Source organism: Leopardus geoffroyi, chromosome B4 (assembly GCF_018350155.1).
Source record: "Leopardus geoffroyi isolate Oge1 chromosome B4, O.geoffroyi_Oge1_pat1.0, whole genome shotgun sequence".
Classification (NCBI taxonomy): domain Eukaryota; kingdom Metazoa; phylum Chordata; class Mammalia; order Carnivora; family Felidae; genus Leopardus; species Leopardus geoffroyi.
In genome coordinates this window covers 98,190,371-98,210,953 of record NC_059341.1, presented here as the reverse complement: position 1 = coordinate 98,210,953, position 20,583 = coordinate 98,190,371, and the positions used below count along the sequence as shown (strand labels likewise).

General features: G+C 33.9%; 1 non-coding gene across 1 annotated transcript; it reads right to left on the bottom strand.

Annotated features, from left to right (window-relative positions):
* Positions 1–20,022: 20,022 nt before the first annotated feature.
* On the bottom strand, positions 20,023–20,129 carry LOC123592269. Its single transcript, XR_006709667.1, has one exon. It is a non-coding gene; the product is annotated as a U6 spliceosomal RNA (small nuclear RNA).
* Positions 20,130–20,583: the final 454 nt, after the last annotated feature.

Below are 20,583 nucleotides of genomic sequence, written 5' to 3'. Positions count from 1 at the left end.
ACAAAATAAAAATGCAAATCAAAGAAGAAGGTTAGGAAAAAAATCAATAGATACAGAAACTGATAGAGGAACCAAAATGCAAACCTTTTGTTTTTGTAAAATAAAAATCCAACCTAATGGAATAAAATACAATTTGAGAAATCTTTCTAGAACCAATAAATACTTAAATCTATAGTTTGAAGTGGGAAACCATATTCTAGGGGGAAGTATACACAGAATTATTAACACCCATAAAAGAAAAAAAGGGATGAAGAAAGAATCCTTCAGGTATTTAAACAATGATCTTACAAGCCTGGTCTCTGACTTCCCCACAGAAATATCCAATACTTACAACAGCCAGACAATGACTAGCAAGAGCTCAAGATGAAAGAGCACTATAAGGGAATTGCGAATACCCAGCTAACATTTGGTTTGGAAGTAGAATTGAGAGACCAGTGGGATTAAACTCAGCTGAGTGCTTCTTGAGAAAGCTCCTAGAGGGCTAACTAAAATGCTAAACAATGAATTAGGAAACTACTGCAAAAGGACTGCTGGTGAGCAATGATTCCTTTTAACTGTTTAACTCAGTCTAAGGAAAATGTGGGTGAAACACAGCCCCCTGTGCTATGAGGGATGTAGGCCATACAGAGAGGTCACGTGTAATCTGGTCCACAGCTCCGGATAGGGTCTCAGCAAACAGCCAACATCAATCACCAGATGTGTGTAGATACTTCAAGATGCTTCCAGCCCCCAGTTGGCAAATCAGTCCCACCATTGAGTGTTTCCAGGTGGGACATTATATGCAAAAAGATGCCATCCCTGTCCTGTCCTATCCAAATTCTTGACCCACAGAATCTGTGAGAATAATAAAAATGTTGATGCCACTAAGACTGTAGTAATTCACATGAAGCAACAGCAACTGGAAGAGCATTAACCATTATACAAAGTCTAACCTTCCTAGTCATTAAATATAACACACACAGGCACACACACACACACGCAAGAAAATACAGAATATATGGTAGCAGATATGGAAATATAAAAAATAATATACATCTGTCAAAATTCACGAAGAATTTTTGCTGTACTTAAATTATGCCTCCATAAAAAATTAAAAAATAACAAAAAGTAGATGACAGAATTAAAAACATACTAGTCAATAGGCCAAATTCACCTATTAGATCAGGTATGACATCTGTACAATGACATGATAGTCAATTATTCAATATTCAATTTTTTTAAATAAAGCCTTTCTATATGAACCATTATAAATGATTTCCAAAAATCATTTAAAGTGCAGAGTAGTGGCATTTGTAGTCCACTGTTGTTTTAAGACAAAATTAGACAACAACAAAAACCCCAAAATAATGTATATGCAAAGTATATATCTTTGAAAATATACATAAATGATAGCACTGATTTCCCCCAGTGGAGGAAATTGGATAAAAAGAGTACAATAGATGAAAGAGATTTCCTTCTTAATATATGTTCTTTTATACCTCTTGAGTTGTTATATTCATTTGCTTCTTGTTCAAATTAAAAAAAAATTAGGTATTTAAAAATAGTTTATTCAGACTTACCTAGAGGAGGTTATTTAATAAGTTCTATGGAAGAAAATTAACAAAACAACTAAAGAAGGCCACCTATTTAGTGAACAGTGAGTGAATTATTTACTGGAAGTGAAATTTAATATGCAATCCATTCTATTTGGTTGGATTGGTTAATGTCTTCCAATATGTACTTATTTAAATTTACTCCTGGGAAGACTCTCACTCATTGCTGTCCCAAAGGATGAAGTTAAAATTTTTACACAGTTACCTCTGAATTAACTCCATGAGGGTCTTTGACAACTAAAGTTGGAAAAATCTTAACCCTTCCAGAAACATTCATCTTTAAAATAAATAGTTTTATGAATGAATGTCCTGCTGATAGAAGTATCACAGAATCATATATATACCAGGACTATGAACTAGTAAAGGGGATATCATTTAAGTAACTAAAACTATGCTTTTTCTTATGTCATTAAGAAAGTCTTGTAATAAGGGTCCTCGGGTAGCTCAATCTGTTAAATCCAACTCTTGGATTCAGTTTAGGTCATGATCTCAGGTTCATGAGATTGAACCGTGCTGTTGGGCTCAGCACTGACAGTAGGAAGCGTGCTTGGGATTCTCTCCCTCTTTCTCTGCTCTGCCCCCAAAATAAATAAATAAACTTAAAAAAAAGAAATTCTTATAATATAAAGTAATTCCTAATTTGTCAAAACACATTTTCAGATGTTTATGAATACAAGTAATTACAGCATAACATAGCACATAATGTAATATAAACATGGATTCATTTTGCTGATGTACATAATCTAAGAATTCTTGAGAATCTAGAATAGTAACATTCTTTTAAATGCAGTAGTTCTGAGACATTTTTGGTGGTCATATAACATCGTTTATAATCTATAATCCTTTCTGCCTGTAACACACTAATCATTGCAGATTTATGATGCAAAAGATAATTTAGATAGCTTGCTCTTCAACTCACTGGGATAGAAAAACATTTTTAAAACATCAATAATAGGGGTGCCTGGGTGGCGCAGTCGGTTAAGCGTCCGACTTCAGCCAGGTCACAATCTCACGGTCCATGAGTTCGAGCCCCGCGTCAGGCTCTGGGCTGATGGCTCAGAGCCTGGAGCGTGTTTCCAATTCTGTGTCTCCCTCTCTCTCTGCCCCTCCCCCTCCACCTCCCCCGTTCATGCTCTGTCTCCCTCTGTCCCAAAAATAAATAAACATTGAAAAAAAAAACATCAATAATAAAATGCCAAGTAAGAAGGTTTCAGACACTTCATTGAATTTTTTGAATGGCAGAACAAACATATCTAAAGATATATAAAAGGGACAAATGGATACTAACTTTATATTTATTTTGGGATTTAATAAAGCTCAAGTTGACTATTTTAACTGAATTCACTTTCTTCACTTATTATCATATTTAGCTAAAGTCAAACAACTAATAGATATGTTTTATGAGTTTTAAGAAGATAACATTTTTCTTCATTAAGACAAACTCTTCTAAAAATATGAAACCCTCCTTGTTTCTCAGTGAAAATATTTCCTTTCATTCAAGATATTTTCTCATAAGATAAATTTTCCTTGTTGAGTATTATTTCTAACATTTTCCCCATTATACTAATAGGATTAATATATACTATTATAAAAAAAGATGTGTTCATGGTTAATATTAATTAAAATATGAAGCCAAATTCCTACATAATATATATTGACAGTCTCATCTGAACAAGCATCTTACCTTTACCTGATTAATTCAAACCAATCTTATATATGAAACCTAGCGCTGTCACTCTTATATATAAAATGTGGATATCTACATCTTTTTATCCTTTTTTAAAATGTGAATATTCAGAAGATGTTGTGTTTTGTACTACCGATTCTGAAAGAGAGCTCTTTCTCCCAACACACTTGTCCCAACCACATCAAATTTTCCCCAAACCTGATTCTATAATAGCTATAGTACATATACATGACAACTATAATAACTTCCTGCCATCATATTTTATTATAATGGTCTGACTTACATTTATGACTCGTGACTATATTAGGCTCTTCAAGAACACATTTTTTTGGGTCACATTCTTTTTAGTTCTCCATTATAAACTCTTAGTTTGAAAAAAAATTATTAACAATTTCAAGATATTTTACCAAAGTGTTAACACAGTAATTGCTTTCGGCAAGTCAGCTATCCATCGTCCATTTTTAATAAATTTAAAATAGTAAGTCTACAAAAGAACACATAAGATATGTATATTTCTTCTATAATAAAGACATAAATAAGTAGCAAAAAGACACTTTTATTAGTAAGATGGATAGGAGGAAGTAATGCTGAGACAAGGAAACTGAATGCTTTAAAATATGTGACTTTTTTGAGGCTGACATTTTAATAATACTTCTTTGGAGTTGCATTGTCCCCATTTTCTTTACAATTCCCATAAAGAGAGATTATTATCCTAATTAGAGCTGTTAGATCTTAGAAAAATCTGTGAGCAAGCTCTTTCTTTTTCTTCTTTCCCCCAAAATAAGTCTCCTAAGTTATGAAGATAAAGTTGATAAAATTGTTCATAGAAAAGATAATTTTACTTCCCTTAGAAACAAATTGGGTCTCTAAAATGAAACTCAAAATTGATAAACCTATATAACACTTTATGTTTGAAAACTCTCTTTGGCTAAGGCTCTTAGGAAATTATCCCCTCTTGAGCCAGTCCTAAAGAATGGACATATTTCCTAGGGTTCATTATATTTAAATATATGACCCATAGTTAAGAAGCAAACATAATCACTAGCATTTAAACCTAAAGAGTGAACATAAAATACTTACCTTAATTTTGTATTTCAACTTCCTCTTCAATGACCGAATGCAATTTACCACAAACACTACATAAATATTTATTAACTTATATGTATTATACCTGGCTGTTGTTTTCTCAATATCACCTCCAGGATAGGACCAAAAAAAGATCACAACTATTTTAGATACCAACAGTTCATTTGTTTTCCTTTTAAAATTAACCTACAATTTTGTTGCTTATATAATTTGATTGTTTTTTTTTTTTAATATACTCTGGGGGGTGCCTGGGTGGCTCAGTCGGTTGAGGGTCCAACTCTTGATTTCTGTTCAGGTCATGATCCCAGGGGATCATGGGATCAAGCCCTGCATCAGGCTCCACACTAAAGGGAGCCTGCTTAAGATTCTCTCTCTCTCTCTCTCTCTCTCTCTCTCTCTGTCTCTCTGTCTCTCTCCTCTCCCCAGCTCGTGTTCTCTCTCTCTCTAACAAAAAAATAAAAATTAAAAAAGTATTTATATAAACAAGGAAAAGGTTTTTTAATCAAATTCAGAAAACTTATTCTTCTATGTTACCGTACGTTAAAAGACCTATTTTCTCCTTTGTTTCACCTTTAGGTAGAGCACAAGTCCAATCTTCCTTTACCTCTCAAAATACCCAGTGTGGTTCAGAAAAACTTTGAGATTTCTTTTACAAAGTCACAAACTCTGCTCTAGTAGGTTAACAGATATAAACATAAGAAAAATGGCCTCAAACAAAAAATAATATATACTGCCTAGTGAAATAAATGAAAATAGGGATTGAAACAGGCACTCACACACACACAGACACACACAATAAAAACAATAAACAACTATAAGTAATGCAAAAAAGTCCATGTTTTTATCTTCTCATTAAGTATCTTTCACTTCACTATAGTTTTAAATAATCTATATTTGTCATTTATTCATTATTCAAGTTATTTCTTTATTCAACTGTGAGGTATTTAGAGCCTAATAGGTGCTAGACATTATATTACCTATTCAAGGCAAATAGAGAGAAACTCATGTTATATTTCTCAAGGAGCCAATCATTTAGTAGATAAAATTTATCAAATTTTGATCATTATGAAACCTTACAGATTAGACTTGCATATGGTTAATACTCAGGTTTTTTGATCAAATAATTTTCCATCATTCAAATGTGACAGTAATTGTTATTTTGTATGATTGGTAAATAGCACATTTTTTCACATTGAAAAAAAGATTCAAGTTCCAAACATATAAAGATCCATTTTATCATTTAAAATACATTTTTGGTAGAGAAAGTGAATGGCTATTGACTTTGGATTCTGGCTCATAGTTATGACTATATTTGATACACATTCATACATTTTTATTAATTTCCTTTTCTTTCAGATACTCATCCAGGTCATAGATATTTATGTATATAGTTGGAAAAAAATGGTATGTGCCTTCATAAGGTCTCAAATTTAAGGGGGCTATATTTCAAACACAGAAACAAATATAATGGGATTATAATAATTTGATATGAAAATTATAATGAAGATACATAAAAAGTAAAATAGTAACTGAGATGTGTCCAAGTGGACCTATGGAAATCAGAGCAAGTTTCAGAGAGTGACTGATGTTTGGGATGACTCTTAAAAGATAACATATGAGTGTTTCAAGTGGATAGAGCCACGCATTCCAGAGAGAGGGATGGACACTGATGAAGGCACGGCCTAAAGCCTTCTTCAGCACTCCCAATGATTGTGTGAACGCTTATTTCCCTGTACTATGGCTCTTGAAGATAGCTAGACTGGTTTCGGTTTCTTAACACTAAAACATAATTTAAGAATCCAGACCTAGCCACAGGTAATCCATAGATTTAGAGATATAGGAAAATTAGACAATAACATGGAGTTAATGATAATTAGAAACCAAGGCAGGTATGCAGAAGTAGGTCTTTGAGTGTTATATAAAATCATGAAATAACATGTACACTATGAATGGAGGCTTAGAATTTGTATTAGATGACAGAATGTCAATGGCACATTTTACACAATTCAATACCATACACAAAGATGCATTTTAAGAAATAAGACTTTAAAAATGTCACTGAATTTTCTGAAGAGAGTTAAACCTAGAAATTGTATGATGATCTGCTACTATCTATATATATATATATATATTCATATCATTCTATATATATATATTCATATCATTCTAAAGAGAGATGAGGAAGATATGAATGATGGCTCCTATGATTACATTGTAGATGAGACAAAGTGAATATGAGTGATGAGAAAGAGGTGTGTCTCTAAAGAACACTTTGGTTTTCCTTTCTGGCCTGGGTCAGAGTGAAGAAGTGTGCACATTATCTAGGGTGGAAGAAGGCAGTGGTGATTTTCCAGGAAGGACAGAGGAAGTCGTGGGTCATGTGTGTGCAATTGGAGAAGATAATACTGAGTTCAGGTTTGATGAAGATTCAGCATTGATTCATGCTTCCTCTTTTATCCGTAATTCATCTCTTTTTTGATTATTCTAAAAACTCCCAAATTCACAACATGGACTTTAATGTTTGTGTTTTAGATCTTCAGGTAAGGAGTCACTTTCCTAACCATGTTTCACCTGCTTACCTGCATGGAATATGCTGTTCCCTACCTCTGCTACAAAGCTGAGAATGCTATTTTCACAGGGGACTCTGGAACTGATGTCAGGCCTTAAAGATATTTTTCATGATGGCTTACCATCCAAATGGAAGTGAAAGTTTTGAGGGCTATTGAACAGTAAATGTTCCCTATGTATCACATTACAAAACACAGACCTGAGTTAAAGAATTTGGTGTCCACTTGCTGTGAAAATGTAGTGTTCAATTGTCCAAAAAGAAAAGTCAAATCTATACCTGTAGTAAGATATTCTGGTACTTACAGAGAACTATATAAAACAGTCAGTGACAGATGCTGATGAAATATTTTTTAAGGATATATTTAATACTGCCTTTGAGATAGCACGTTCATCTCTCTTTTATGTATCAAGGTATGTTGGCACACAATACTGTATTGGCTTCAGGTGTACACCATAGTGGTTTGACACTTACTGCATACCTTGCAAACTAGTCACCACTACAAGTCTAGTTACCATCTGTCACCTTACAAAGTTAATGCAGTAGTATTGACTATATTCCCAGTGCTGTACATCATATCCCTATGACATTTACTTATAACTGCAAGTTTATACTTCTTAGTCCTCTTCACCCATTGTGCCCACTACCCTCCTCCCCTCTGGCAGCCACCAATCTTTTCCCTGTATCTATGAGTCTGGATTGTCTTTTGTTTTGTTTGCTTGTTTTTGGTTCTTTAGATCTCACGTATAAGTGAAATCATTTGATAGTTATCTTTCTTTATCTGACTTCTTTCACTCAGCGTGATATCCCCAAGGTCCAACCATGTTGTTGCAAATGGCTAGCTTTCATTCTTTATTTATGGCTGAGTCGTATTCTATTGTATATGTACGCCACATCTTCTTTGTCCATTCACCCATCAATGGAGACAGGTTGTTTCCATATCATGGCCATTTTACATAATGCTGCAATAAACATAAGGGTGCATACATTTTTTTCAAATTAGCACTTAATATTTATAATGTAAGTATCCAGTAGTGGAATTGCCGGATCACATGGTAGTTCTATCTTTAATTTTCTGAGGAAGCTCCCTACTGTTTTACCTAGTTAGTGTCTGCACTGACGTACATCCCCACCAACAGTACACAAGGGTTCTCTTTTCTCCACATCCTTGCCAACACTTGTTATTTCCTGTATTTTTTATAATATCCATTCTGACAAGTGTGAGGTGATACCTTACAGTGTTTTTGATTTGTCTTTTCCTGATGATTTGTAATGTTGAGTATCTTTTCATGTGCTTGGCTGTCTTCTTTGGAAAAAAGTCTACTCAGATCATCTGTCCATTTTTTAAATCAGATTACTTGTTGTTGTTGTTGTTGTTGAGTTGTATGCATTCTTTATATATTTTGAATATTAACCCCTTAAATATGATTTACTAATATCTTTTCCTAGTCAGAGGGCTGCATTTTTATTTTGTTGGTTTCCTTCATCACACAGAAGCTTTTTGGTTTTGTGTAGTCCTATTTGTTAATTTTTGCTTTTGTTTCCCTTGCCTTTAGACTTAGATCCAAAAAAACACTGCTAAAAATGATGTCGAGGAGCTAACTGCCTGTGTTTTTTTCCTAGGAGTTTTTGGGGTTCATGTCTTACATTTAAATCATTAGACCATTTTGAGTTGATTTTGTACAAGATAGTGGTAAGTTTTAATCTTTTGCATGTAGCTGTCAGGTTTTCCCAGCACCAGTTATTGAAGAGACTGTTCTTTCCTCCATTGTATCTTCTTTTTAAAAAAAATTTTTTGAAGCTTTTATTTATTTTTGAGAGACACAGAGAGACAGAGCACAAGCGGGGGAGGGGCAGAGAGAGAGAAGGAGACACAGAATCTGAAGCAGGCTCCAGGCTGTCAGCTGACAGCACAGAGCCCAACACAGGGCTCAAACTCATGAACTGCGAGATCATGATCTGAGCTGAAGTCAGATGCTTAACCGACTGAGCCACTCAGGTGCCCCCTTCATTATATATTCTTGCCCTGGCTCTTGTTGAATCTTTGTCTACAACACCTGACTTATTCTTGAAATGCCCCCATTCTTGAAGGTGTGCCAAGACTCATTTCAATGTCAATGTCATCCTTTTATCCTTCATTGTGGAGAGTAGCTCCTCTAGTTTCAGGGGTTTTTGTTTGTTTGTTATTTGTTATTTTTTTTCCCCAAAAGGAGATGATCCATATGTAGCTACAGATTTGATGTATTTCTGAGAAGAGGTTCTTCCTATAGAGGATCTCCCTATGTCACCATCTTGGGTTCCTTACATGTTCATCTCTTTTTTCCGACTGTCTTGACTTCTTAGGTTTTATATTATGTCCAGACATATTCAATGACAGTTACAGGATATTTCAAGGTAGAAGAATGTCATGGACAAAAACCACAAGGTCTTCCTTCACAAATATAACCAAGCAGCCACAAGTCACATATTTATCCCATAGATGAATTATAACAAGGAGTGCTGCTCAATTTTCACTTCAGAGCACAGGTAATATTAAATTAAGAGAAGAGATATGGAATCCAATCCTTGATCTGGATGATTTTGTTTTTTACATCAGTCTCTGCCTTTCTATCAATTCATGACTTCACTTTAAAGAGCTTCACCTTGGGGCGCCTGGGTGGCGCAGTCGGTTAAGCGTCCGACTTCAGCCAGGTCACGATCTCGCGGTCCGTGAGTTCGAGCCCCGCGTCGGGCTCTGGGCTGATGGCTCAGAGCCTGGAGCCTGTTTCCGATTCTGTGTCTCCCTCTCTCTCTGCCCCTCCCCCGTTCATGCTCTGTCTCTCTCTGTCCCAAAAATAAATAAACGTTGAAAAAAAAAAAAAATAAAGAGCTTCACCTTAAAGAGTGTTTATAGAATTGTTGTCTGTACTGTGCCTTCATTAATGCAGAATTCAACAGCAACACAAATATTCCAGATGTCCAGAAAGATTTTTTTAGCACAAACATTATCAGAGAAATGAAATCATCATAAAAGAGAAGATAAAGCTCAAGGTTCAAATATGTGAAAACTACTATGGGTGGAAGGCATCACAGAAATAGGTTGTTTTACAACAAAAGAAAGGTTACAGGATGAGGAAGGAGAAAATCAGTTTCAAATATAAAACCAAGGTTGGGCTTTAAAGAATATGTGATTTGGGATTAAATGTTTTATATTATTTTTTCTGTTTCCTCCCTGTTCTGTTGGAAACTGTGTTGGAGCACCTGGATGGCTCAGTCAATTAAGTGTCCAACTTTTCATTTTAACTCAGGTCATGATCTTGCAATTTGTGAAATTGAACCCACATCAGGCTCCTTGTTGAAAGGAGGAATTCTCTCTCTCCCTCTCTCTCTGCTCCTCCCCCATTCACACTCTCTCTGACTCTCTCAAAATAAAGAAATCAACTTAAAAAAAATGTCTGTGTTGAGAAAGTATGTATTACTTTGCTAAATCAAACTATTATCATTTCACCCCTCACCCCAAATTTGGGGTAATCTGAAATGTCATCGTTAAAAAACAGGTAATATAAAGTCGTCACTACCATACCTAATGGGATCTAAGTTAATGTGTGGTTTTAGTCAGAATACTTTAATCTACAGCTATTATAGTAGGTAATTGTCTTGATTTTCCTCATGATTATATTAATATTGACCATATATCAAAGGTATATGTTAATAGCTACATACACTGAAGCTTTCCTTATCAGAAAATATTAATATGAATGCCAGAAAGTTTATAATTCTTTCCCATGGAGTAATGAATAATAAAGGGAAGGAATAATCTTCAATTTATTCAATTATAAGTATGTCTTCTATGATCAAAAGGTAGGCTTGAGAAATATGGATTATTCTCTAATAGACACACTTTATCTTGAAAAACAAGGAACTTTTTATTGAATTGCAAAATAAATGGACCCAAGAATTACACATTATTGAAGGGAACTTGCTAATTTTTAAGTTATAATGGTGCATAAACTATTTTGTATCTTAGAGTAAATGAAAAGTAAAGCTGTATGAAGACTTTTAAAAAATTAAAGAAATTATTCCTTGAAAGACTCTACCTATACAAAAGTATATGAATCAGATGTGTACAGCCTGATTATTACAAATGAATACAACTGTGTAACTACCACCAGAGTTAGAACATTACCAGTAGCTCCCTAACATTTCCCTTCTAATATATGTCCTTTTGTCCTACTTGAGGTACTTTCCTGACTTCTAACACCATGTATTAGGATAAATATGTTTGCCTTTAAAAAAAATAGAACTCTACTTCATGATTTTTCTTTTTTGTCTTCATCTTTTGTCCTAGCTGTTTCTTATGTATGAAATGAATCTATGTTGTTGTATGTAGCAGTAGCTACTTTGCTGATTTTTGTATTTTTGCTGGTACCTGTTAATCCTTGAATGACTATATAAAGATTTTTGTTGTTGTTTGCTTTGTTTTGTTTTGTTTTATGTTGATGGGCATATAGAATGCTGTGGACTTAATTGTGCTCTCCCTCCCCAATTCATATGTTGAGGCTTTAAGAAGCTTTAACTTCCTAGAACTGTTTCTGGAGATAAGATCTTAGGAGGTAGTTAAGGTTAAATGAAGTCATTAAGGCTGGGACCCCAATCTGATAAGACTGTTACCTATGTAAAAAGGAAGAGGGGAGCCTGGCTGGCTTAGTCAGTAGGGCATCCAGCTCTTGATCTTGGGTTGTGAGTTTGAGTCCCATGTTGAGTGTGGGGATTACTTTTAAAAATTAAATAAAAAGAAGAGGAAGAAATCTCTCTCTGTCTCTGTCTCTGTCTCTGTCTCTCTCTCTCTCTTTCTGTGTCAAATAAGGACACAACAAGAGAATTATCTGCAAGCCAGGAAGAGAACTCTCACCAGAAACCAAAGCCTGTCTAAACCTTGACTTGAACAGTCCACACTCCATAACTCTGAGAAGATAAATGTCTCTTGTTTAAGCTACCCAGTCTATGTTATTTTGTTATGGTAGTAAATAGGAATATGGTAGTTTGAGCAAACTGAAACAGACATATAGATTGTTTTTAATTGGGAACTATTTAAAATAATCGTGTCATAGACATTCTTAACATTTCTTGTTCTTTGGAGCATGTATGTGTACATTTCTGTGGTGTATATATCAGAGGGTATGCATATGCTCACAGTTGATAGATAATAACAGGTGTTCCAAATAATTTTGAACTCCCTTTATTAATATGTGTTAACAGTTCCAGTTGATCTGCATTTTAATCAGAACTTATAAGTGACAGTCTCCTTAATTTAAGCTATTTTTGGTTTGTTTGTAGTGGAGTCTCCCGTGACTTGTAGATTGAAACACTTCTTAATGATTATGGGTTATTTGGGTATCATTTTACCTGAGGTTTCTATTCAGTTTTTCAACATTTCTTTCTATTGGATTATTATTTAATGATTTGTAATATCATTTAGGTATTCCTTTTATTTCTTGACAAATATATTTTCCTAAAGACCTTCTGATATTGCCTCATATATTTTAAAGTAATGGATGCTTAAAGTAAGTACTAGCAGCTCCTGGTATTTGGTTGTGTGTACAGTGATGGCATGAACAAATTAGTTTGGGTATTCACTTGAGAACAAAACAGGCCAATGGTATCCTTAAGGTGGAGAAAATATTCTTTATTTAGCAAATGTCTAATGTGAGGGAAAAAGTTCTACCTCTACACACAGGTGGAACACCTGTGATGCCTGGCTACACATCTGATACTTTATAAAAAAGGAGACCCCAGGACTCATTTATTTCCACTTCAAAACAGTCATTCTTGACAAAAACACATCCAGCAATGCTTAGTAATGGTCTCTTTTCCTTGCATGACAGTTATCAACTCATTGAGAGAGAGAAGGTATTAAATGAGAACTCTTTCACATACTTTATAATGAAATAGGAGTAGGTTAAGATATTTGCTCCAGTAAAATTTATTAACATATCAGAATTTATGTCTGGAACCAGAAGTTGGAGATTGAGAATACATGCTGGGTTTTGTTGTTGTTGTTGTTGTTTGTTTTGTTTTTGTTTTGTTTTGGTTTTTGTTGTTGTTGATTTTTTTTTTTTTTACAGAAAAAGGAAACTTTACTCTCAGAAAAAATAGACTGAAAGGAGTTCATTCAGGACCAAACTTTCCTGGGTTTTAAATATATTATTCAATCAAAGCTTGTTATAATCATTATGTATGTTCCTGAAAATAGGACCTATTTCTGCTGAGCTCTCACTTTGAAAGATAAGCTGATGGGTAGAAAACTATGCAAATTTTTCAAAATTATATGAATTATTCCTGTAGGCTGAATTTTAGAGTAACAAAGATTTTCCTGTTTCATTGAAGGCTAAAAAAAAAATTAAACATTGCAGAAGTCTTTTGAAAACACTTCTATCTGATGAACTTACAATCAACATAAAGATTTTTAATTATTTTCTTCCTAAAATAGTCAATAACCAGGTAACGTGCTTTGTGAAGATGAATTACTTGGATCGAAGACAAAGAAAATAATTCTACCCTCTGTCAATGCAAAGAATCTTGGATGGGGTGCCTCAGTGGCTCAGTCAGTTAAGCATTGGACTCTTGATTTCAGCTCAGGTCAAGGTCATAGTCTCACAGTGGAGAGACAAAGCCCTGCCTTGGGGCCCACACTAGGCATGGAGCCTCCTTAAGATTCTCTCCCTCTCTGTCTGTCTCTCCCTTACTTGCACTCTCTCTCTCTCTCTCTCTCTCTAAAATCAAAAACAAAAACAAAAACAAAAACAAAACAAAACAAAACAAAAGAAACAAAAAAACACGAAGAGTATTGGAGATTGTTGGTATTCCTTGACCCAGGATAGTCAATTTCTGACTGTAGGAGCTGTGAAGTTTCTGATTTTGTTTACCAGATCTTACCTTTGAGAACCAGAGAGTTTAACAATAATTACAGACAAAACCAAATGCTGAAATGATTAGATTTCAAAGTACTATTATTTAATATGCTAAGTCAAAGTTCCCACCATAATTTAATTTTTATGATTATCTAGTAAGTTATTGTGAAGAAGCGAGTCTTCATAATGAATAGTTTATATTAGAAAAATTAATATTTATACAATGAAATAAATTGCATAATAGTTGGCATTTATGTTTTCATGTAAACATGTAGATGAAAAAGTTCCATTACATTAATAGTATTACATTCTTGATTCCTAAAAGTAGAGAAGAAACGAATCTAATTTAAATATATATATATATATATATATATATATATATATATATATTTGAAATTTGTAGAGTGAATTACTTTTTATATGGGAAAATTTATGCTAGTGATAACATTTTAGAGATATGTATTATTGCACAAGGTTTTAGGATTCTGTAAAACCATCTTATAAAAGATACCATCTTATAACTAGGTTCTTTGGTATACTACTATGGAGAAATAATAGATGGAATTTACAAGGACTGATCCTGCATTATGCTACTAGAACAAATAGCCTTACTTAGGTTTAGAGTTTGGATATCACAGCTTTGTTTGTTTGTTGTTGTTTTTTTTTTTTAGTTATTTATTTATTTATTTATTTATTTATTAAGAGAGTGCAATTAGGGGAGACATAGAGAGAGAGGGAGAGAGAAGATCTCAAGCAGACTCTGAGCTGCCAGCACAGGAGCCCAAGGGCTCAGAGCCCAACTCAGGATTCAAACTCAGGAAGTGTGAGATCATGACCTGAGCCCAAAAAAGAGTCAGATGCTGAACCAACTGAGCCACGCAGGTGTCCCTGTTGTTTGTTTTAATAGGAAAAGAACTTGTAAGAAAAACTTTTGCATGAATTACAATACAACCTATTTTTCAGGGTCAATCAGAAAGCAGAGTTCAGGTAAAGGTTGTTTTTATCTGCTCTTACTGCATTTTGTTTGGAAGTTCCATGTTGTCCTTGATAACTTGAGAACCTCTTTTTAAAAGCATATATTTTGAAACCAGTACCTCACGGATAAGAACAAAAGTGAATGAGCTGCAAAGTTTATCTAAGGCTGGGTTTAAGGATAGTTAAATACAAAAATAAAAACAAAAACTAGTCCAGAGGACACTGGTTGACACATTTCTGTTCTCTTAATATTTTTTTTCCAAGCAAAAGAAGTCTAGCACTCAGACATTTTGGAGCATAACAATAAATGAATAAACCATACATGCTTTTTTTTTTTCATCATTCTGAACATTTCTAGAACTTTTCCTAAAGACTCATGTGCCATGAGATCCCAAGCAAATTCTTCCTGACGGGAGAGTATATATGGTTCAAATGAGTTGCTATTGGGATTTTAAAATATTTTCGGCACAAGGTCAAAATTATGATTCCAGTATTCACTCCTGACAAGATTTTACCTATCTTCTGCTCCCCCCTTCTGAATGGATTGGCACTTTTGAAAACTTAAACTAAAAGATACAATAACATTTCAATTGTTTCATGCTCCATTGTTTTCTAAAAGTGGCTATCTCTACATGGAGGCAGAAAGATAATCAAAGAGGAAGACAGGGTAGGGAATGCACTTTTGAAATTGTAGACATCATGATAAAGCATCGCCATGCATGATGACCCCTACCATATTCACAAGAAATACTTTTATAAGTTGAAGAAACTACCTTGAAGACTCCCTGCTGATTGAATTCCAAAAAAATACATAGCACATTTGTAACCAGGATAAAAAATGTACAACCAATTAGGGGAACAAACATAATTCTGGGGAAGAGATAAACTAATTTCATAGAGCTAGTTTTCCAAATTCAATGTTTATATTCCAAATTTGGGGCTTTTAATTCAAAGGAAAATATACATTATATATAATATATATGTTTAATTTGTTAAATCATGGCTGTTCACGTATATATGTATACATATGAAGTATGTGTAAATATCTAATTTGTTATAGCATGGGTGTTTTGATGGCAAACTATAGATTAGGGAAGAGGGAAGAAGTTATTATTGTAGATTGCCATATCTTTGAAAAAGAGTGCTCCGAAAGACAGGGATTTTTGCCTCTGGTCTGTTAAAGGGACAATTCCAGAGAGGATCAAGAGCAAGTCTGTGCCTGTCAGGGGGAAATTGGAAGCAGAGTTAATCATTTTGGGAAGTCTCAAAACAGCCTAGAAAAAAAATTGCAAAATAAATCTCAAACAGATTGTGTCCAAGAGAGAAATTCCACACCTATAATGAAAAAGTTTTGTTTCAGTAGCTAGTGCATTTATCCTTTTTTATTAAAATTGATTATCTTATTTTTTTTAAGTGAATGAAGGTTTCAGGTATTTTTCTGCATTGATTCCTTGGTGAAAGTACTTAGTTCTACTAGATCTAGTTGAGTCTTTCATATTGCTATTGATCAATAAATACATTGGGATGAAATCAGTCATCTAAACTTCTCTAGACAGGTATTTATCTACCAAATTACATAGGACAAGTAACCTTTAAATGATTTAGCAAATTGTAGTTTATCATATTCAGTAATATGGATTAGTCTTCTGGTAATATCAGTTCAACCTTTTCTCATTTCCTTTTAAAACTTAACCATTTAACTGTAGATTTGGACTGGTCAAAATAATTTGCATGTTTTTGTTTTAAAAAATATATGAGTTCTGCTCCATTGCATAGCACTTATGATGAGAGTGAAATAAGAGTATGGAGTCAAAGTTTTAAACATGTTTCAGCAAAAGGAATAGTAAAGGTGTAAGAATTTAACCCTTCTATTTTCAGAAATACTACTGGAGGAAAAGGCATTGTTTTAAAGATAATAACGGTGGCTACTGTTTATTTACTGTTTATGGAACCACAGGCACTGTATTAATCTTTTTGTTTCTATAAGTTAAAATATACCTGCAAACAAAAACCAGAAATCCATATGAAAAACTTCTGTGATTATCTCCACTTTACATATGAGACATTTGAAACTCAGAAATCTTAATAAATGGGCTAATGATTATATATCCTGCTATTGGCAAAATTAGCAGTTCTAGGTAATTCTGATTCAGTCTGCCCAAGGACGAAGCAGACAGTGAGCACACACCCATAGTTAAAAATAAGGTACCCAATTTTGAGCTAACTACTCACCTTAAACCAACAAAAGAGAAGGATAAGGGATAAAGGACTAGGGAAAACTAACTGAACTGTCATTTCTTAGAGCGAGGACTCTTCTCTGAGCTTGGAAGCTGGTTACAGCAGATTAATGTCTACATGTAATATTTTGAAGGCTAAGGATTCTCTTTAGATGGAGAGTGTCGTCTTCAGTTCTGTGATACGGGTGATGATTTTTCTGGCTGTATGTTTTGTATCTCACCCTTCAGTCCCTGGTTCTTGGCGGTTCATATTCATGAACACTATCCTCCATACTTTCCTTTTTTCAACTCAAAGGACCAGAAAGAATGGTTAATAACAAAAGAAGACAGAAAACAAGTCATGAACAAAGAGAAGAAGCTAATCACACACCCCTTTTCCATCCCAGGACCTCCTCTAACTCACACCATATTTTTATTATTTTTTTTAACGTTTATTTATTTTTGAGACAGAGAGACAGAGCATGAACGGGGGAGGGTCAGAAAGAGGGAGACACAGAATCTGAAACAGGCTCCAGGCTCTGAGCACAGAGCCCGACGCAGGGCTTGAACTCACAGACTGCGAGATCATGACCTGAGCCGAAGTCGGCCGCTTAACCGACTGAGCCACCCAGGCGCCCCCTCACACCATATTTTTAAAGGAGAACAGATGTTTTTAGTGAAGTTTAGACTTTGATTAATATATTAGTAGACATTTTAATTTCTCAAATGAAACTGCTTTTGTTGTTTGAGATGACTAGAGGAAATTTGTTTATCTGTGTGTCCAGAAAATTCAGAAGTTCTGCTCAACAATTCATCCAAACAATGAGAGTGAACTAGCCTAACAGATTGGATTTGGACAAGCGGTATAAGCAGGAAAGAATAAAGTTGATTTTGTTGTAAACAGCAATCCCTCTTGAAACATCCAGCATTATATGCATGAATGATCTAGTATCTTCATCGATCTTGGTATATAGACAGATACCATGCATGCTAACCATTCATTAAAAATATTAAATAACTCCCTGCTATTATCAGGTAGTATGTTTGGCCCTGGGGATATAATAATAAAGAGAAAAACAGGTATGAATGAATCAGGCACACACGAAATATAAAGGTATAACTGTGATTTTGTTATATCTTGCCTATAATATAGCGGTTTATCCTGTTCTTGTTCATTATTCAAGGCATCCCTGAATATACCCTGAATATATCCCTGAATATATTCCTGAACCATACCATGTTTTCTATCTCACAAGTGAAATGACTGTCAGATATGGAGAACTAAAAATAAAACTAACTCCAAAATCTTTCCTTTGTCAGAGGCTCTTTTTCTCTTTGCCTGTTAATTAGATTAATGAGATGATCTCAGATTGCACCGTGTTCAGAGACCTTTCTAATCACTTCAATAAACATGACTCTGGACAATAGCAATTAGAAATGCAATTATCATTTCTATTATAAATGATATGATAATTATATATTGAAAAATTATATACTGGCCTCTACATTCTTTTGTTATTTTCTAACTTCCATCTACCCATTAGTAGTATAATAAATTAAATAATACCTAGGCTGACAGTTTTGTAAAGCAGAATAAAGGGAAAATGTGGCTACAATTTTTTCTGGGTTTTTTTTGTCACCATCTTTTTAAAAATGACAAGGAAGAATTTATTGAAGTTTTGAAAAGTGAAAGGGAACTTTGGAGAGTTATCAAATGGGGAGCAAGCTATTTGAAGAGTGGAAAGAAAAATGGTGGTTATCTTGGGAGGTGTTTACAGAGAAGATCCTTAGAGCTCAGGGATACATACATCAAATACATTGGTGGTTTAGGAATTGCTGAAAATAGAATATTACTACTATGCAACCTAAGATAATAGATACATTAATTATCAGTAGGAAAGAGCAAAGTCTATTGTCCCCGATGTGATCTTAAACCTACTAATTTTTGTTTAATCTGTATAATCAGGCTTTTAAACTCTCACCATATATTTAAGGCATATCTAATGTGCTCAAGTTTAGGGCATATTAAATCATTGAGATGCCCATTTCTCATTGCTTACAGAAAAAAAAAAAAAAGAAAGAAAAGTATAGAAAAAGATTCTGAGTGTACTATTAGAAATAAATCAACAAACTGAATTAAATTCTCAAGACATACAAAACACAATCAATCCATCCATAATGATATAACACCATTTCATGAGTGTGATTCATTTCTTATAATAATAAAAATCCCAGTGAATGGTACGTGGCCAAGGTGGTTTGAGTGCTATTTTTTTTATATCTAGTAAATTAAGATAAAAATAGCATATCAAATTCTCAAATATTTATTGTTACAAACAAGTGATTAGAACCTGATGACTGAGAGTCTACCTCTCTGGATAAGTCTCCTGTTTTTTAGTGACACCAGACCCTACCCCCTGCTGAGATTCACATATCTGTAATAAGTTGTTACCTCCATAGCATTATTATCGATCAAATAAAATGTACTTCATATAAAGGCATACCTTGTAATTTATGTATTTTAATATTAACACACAATGTATATATACAAATATTAAATATTTAAATATTTAATATATGCACAATATGATAATAATTCCAACAAGCTTTTATTAAATTAAATGGAATGTTTTGTTGTTAATCATCATATAGTTGTGTTCAAGTAAATAATGCAATATATAGCTTAGTTAAAATTACCCTATAAAGACAGCATTTTGTGAGGAAGTTTGCCTATTCTTACCCATGAGAATAACAATTTTGAGTGACATAAATAACATAATTTTAAGGAACAAAAATTCATCCTATTGAAGCATTAAAATCCCAGATTTAGTGAAAATGACAAAAGGATTTGTATCTGAATCTAAAATAAAAACATTTTAAGAGATATCCACTCCCAGTTTATCCTTATTGGAGATTTGATGATGACCATTATCCAACATGACTAAGAAAACAGTATTAGTGACTAGTGTCCTTGGCTTTCCCAACTCTTAATATTTCTTTTTTTTTTTTTTTTAATACGGAACACTTCACGAATTTGCGTGTCATCCTTGCACAGGGGCCGTGCTAATCTTCTTTATATCATTCCAATTGTAGTATATGTGCAGCTGAAGCGAGCACCGAACTCTTAATATTTCTGATCACATGGCAGCTTTCCCTATTTCCATCCTACTGGGGTATCACAGTCCCACTTATAGGCCCTCAGTATGGCTAAGTACATTGTGTGTGTGTATATACATATTTCTATAGTGAGAATGTCTAATATATATGTAATAGGTACCCACAGGAAAAGGAGAAAATGAACGGTGCAGAAGTATCTGACAAGAAAGTAACCGAAAGTTTTCTAAAACCAACAAGTCATTAAGCTACAGATCTAAGTTCTAAAAAACCCAAATCAGATATATAAAAAAGAAAGAATGAAAAACAAAACCATATATAGACACATCATAAGAATACTGTTAAAAAACATGACAAAGGGAAAATCTTAATAGTAAATTGTGTATTATTTACCACCAAATCAATGAGTACTTCCAAAGGAATGATCATTTGATTCACAACTAACTTCTTAACAAAA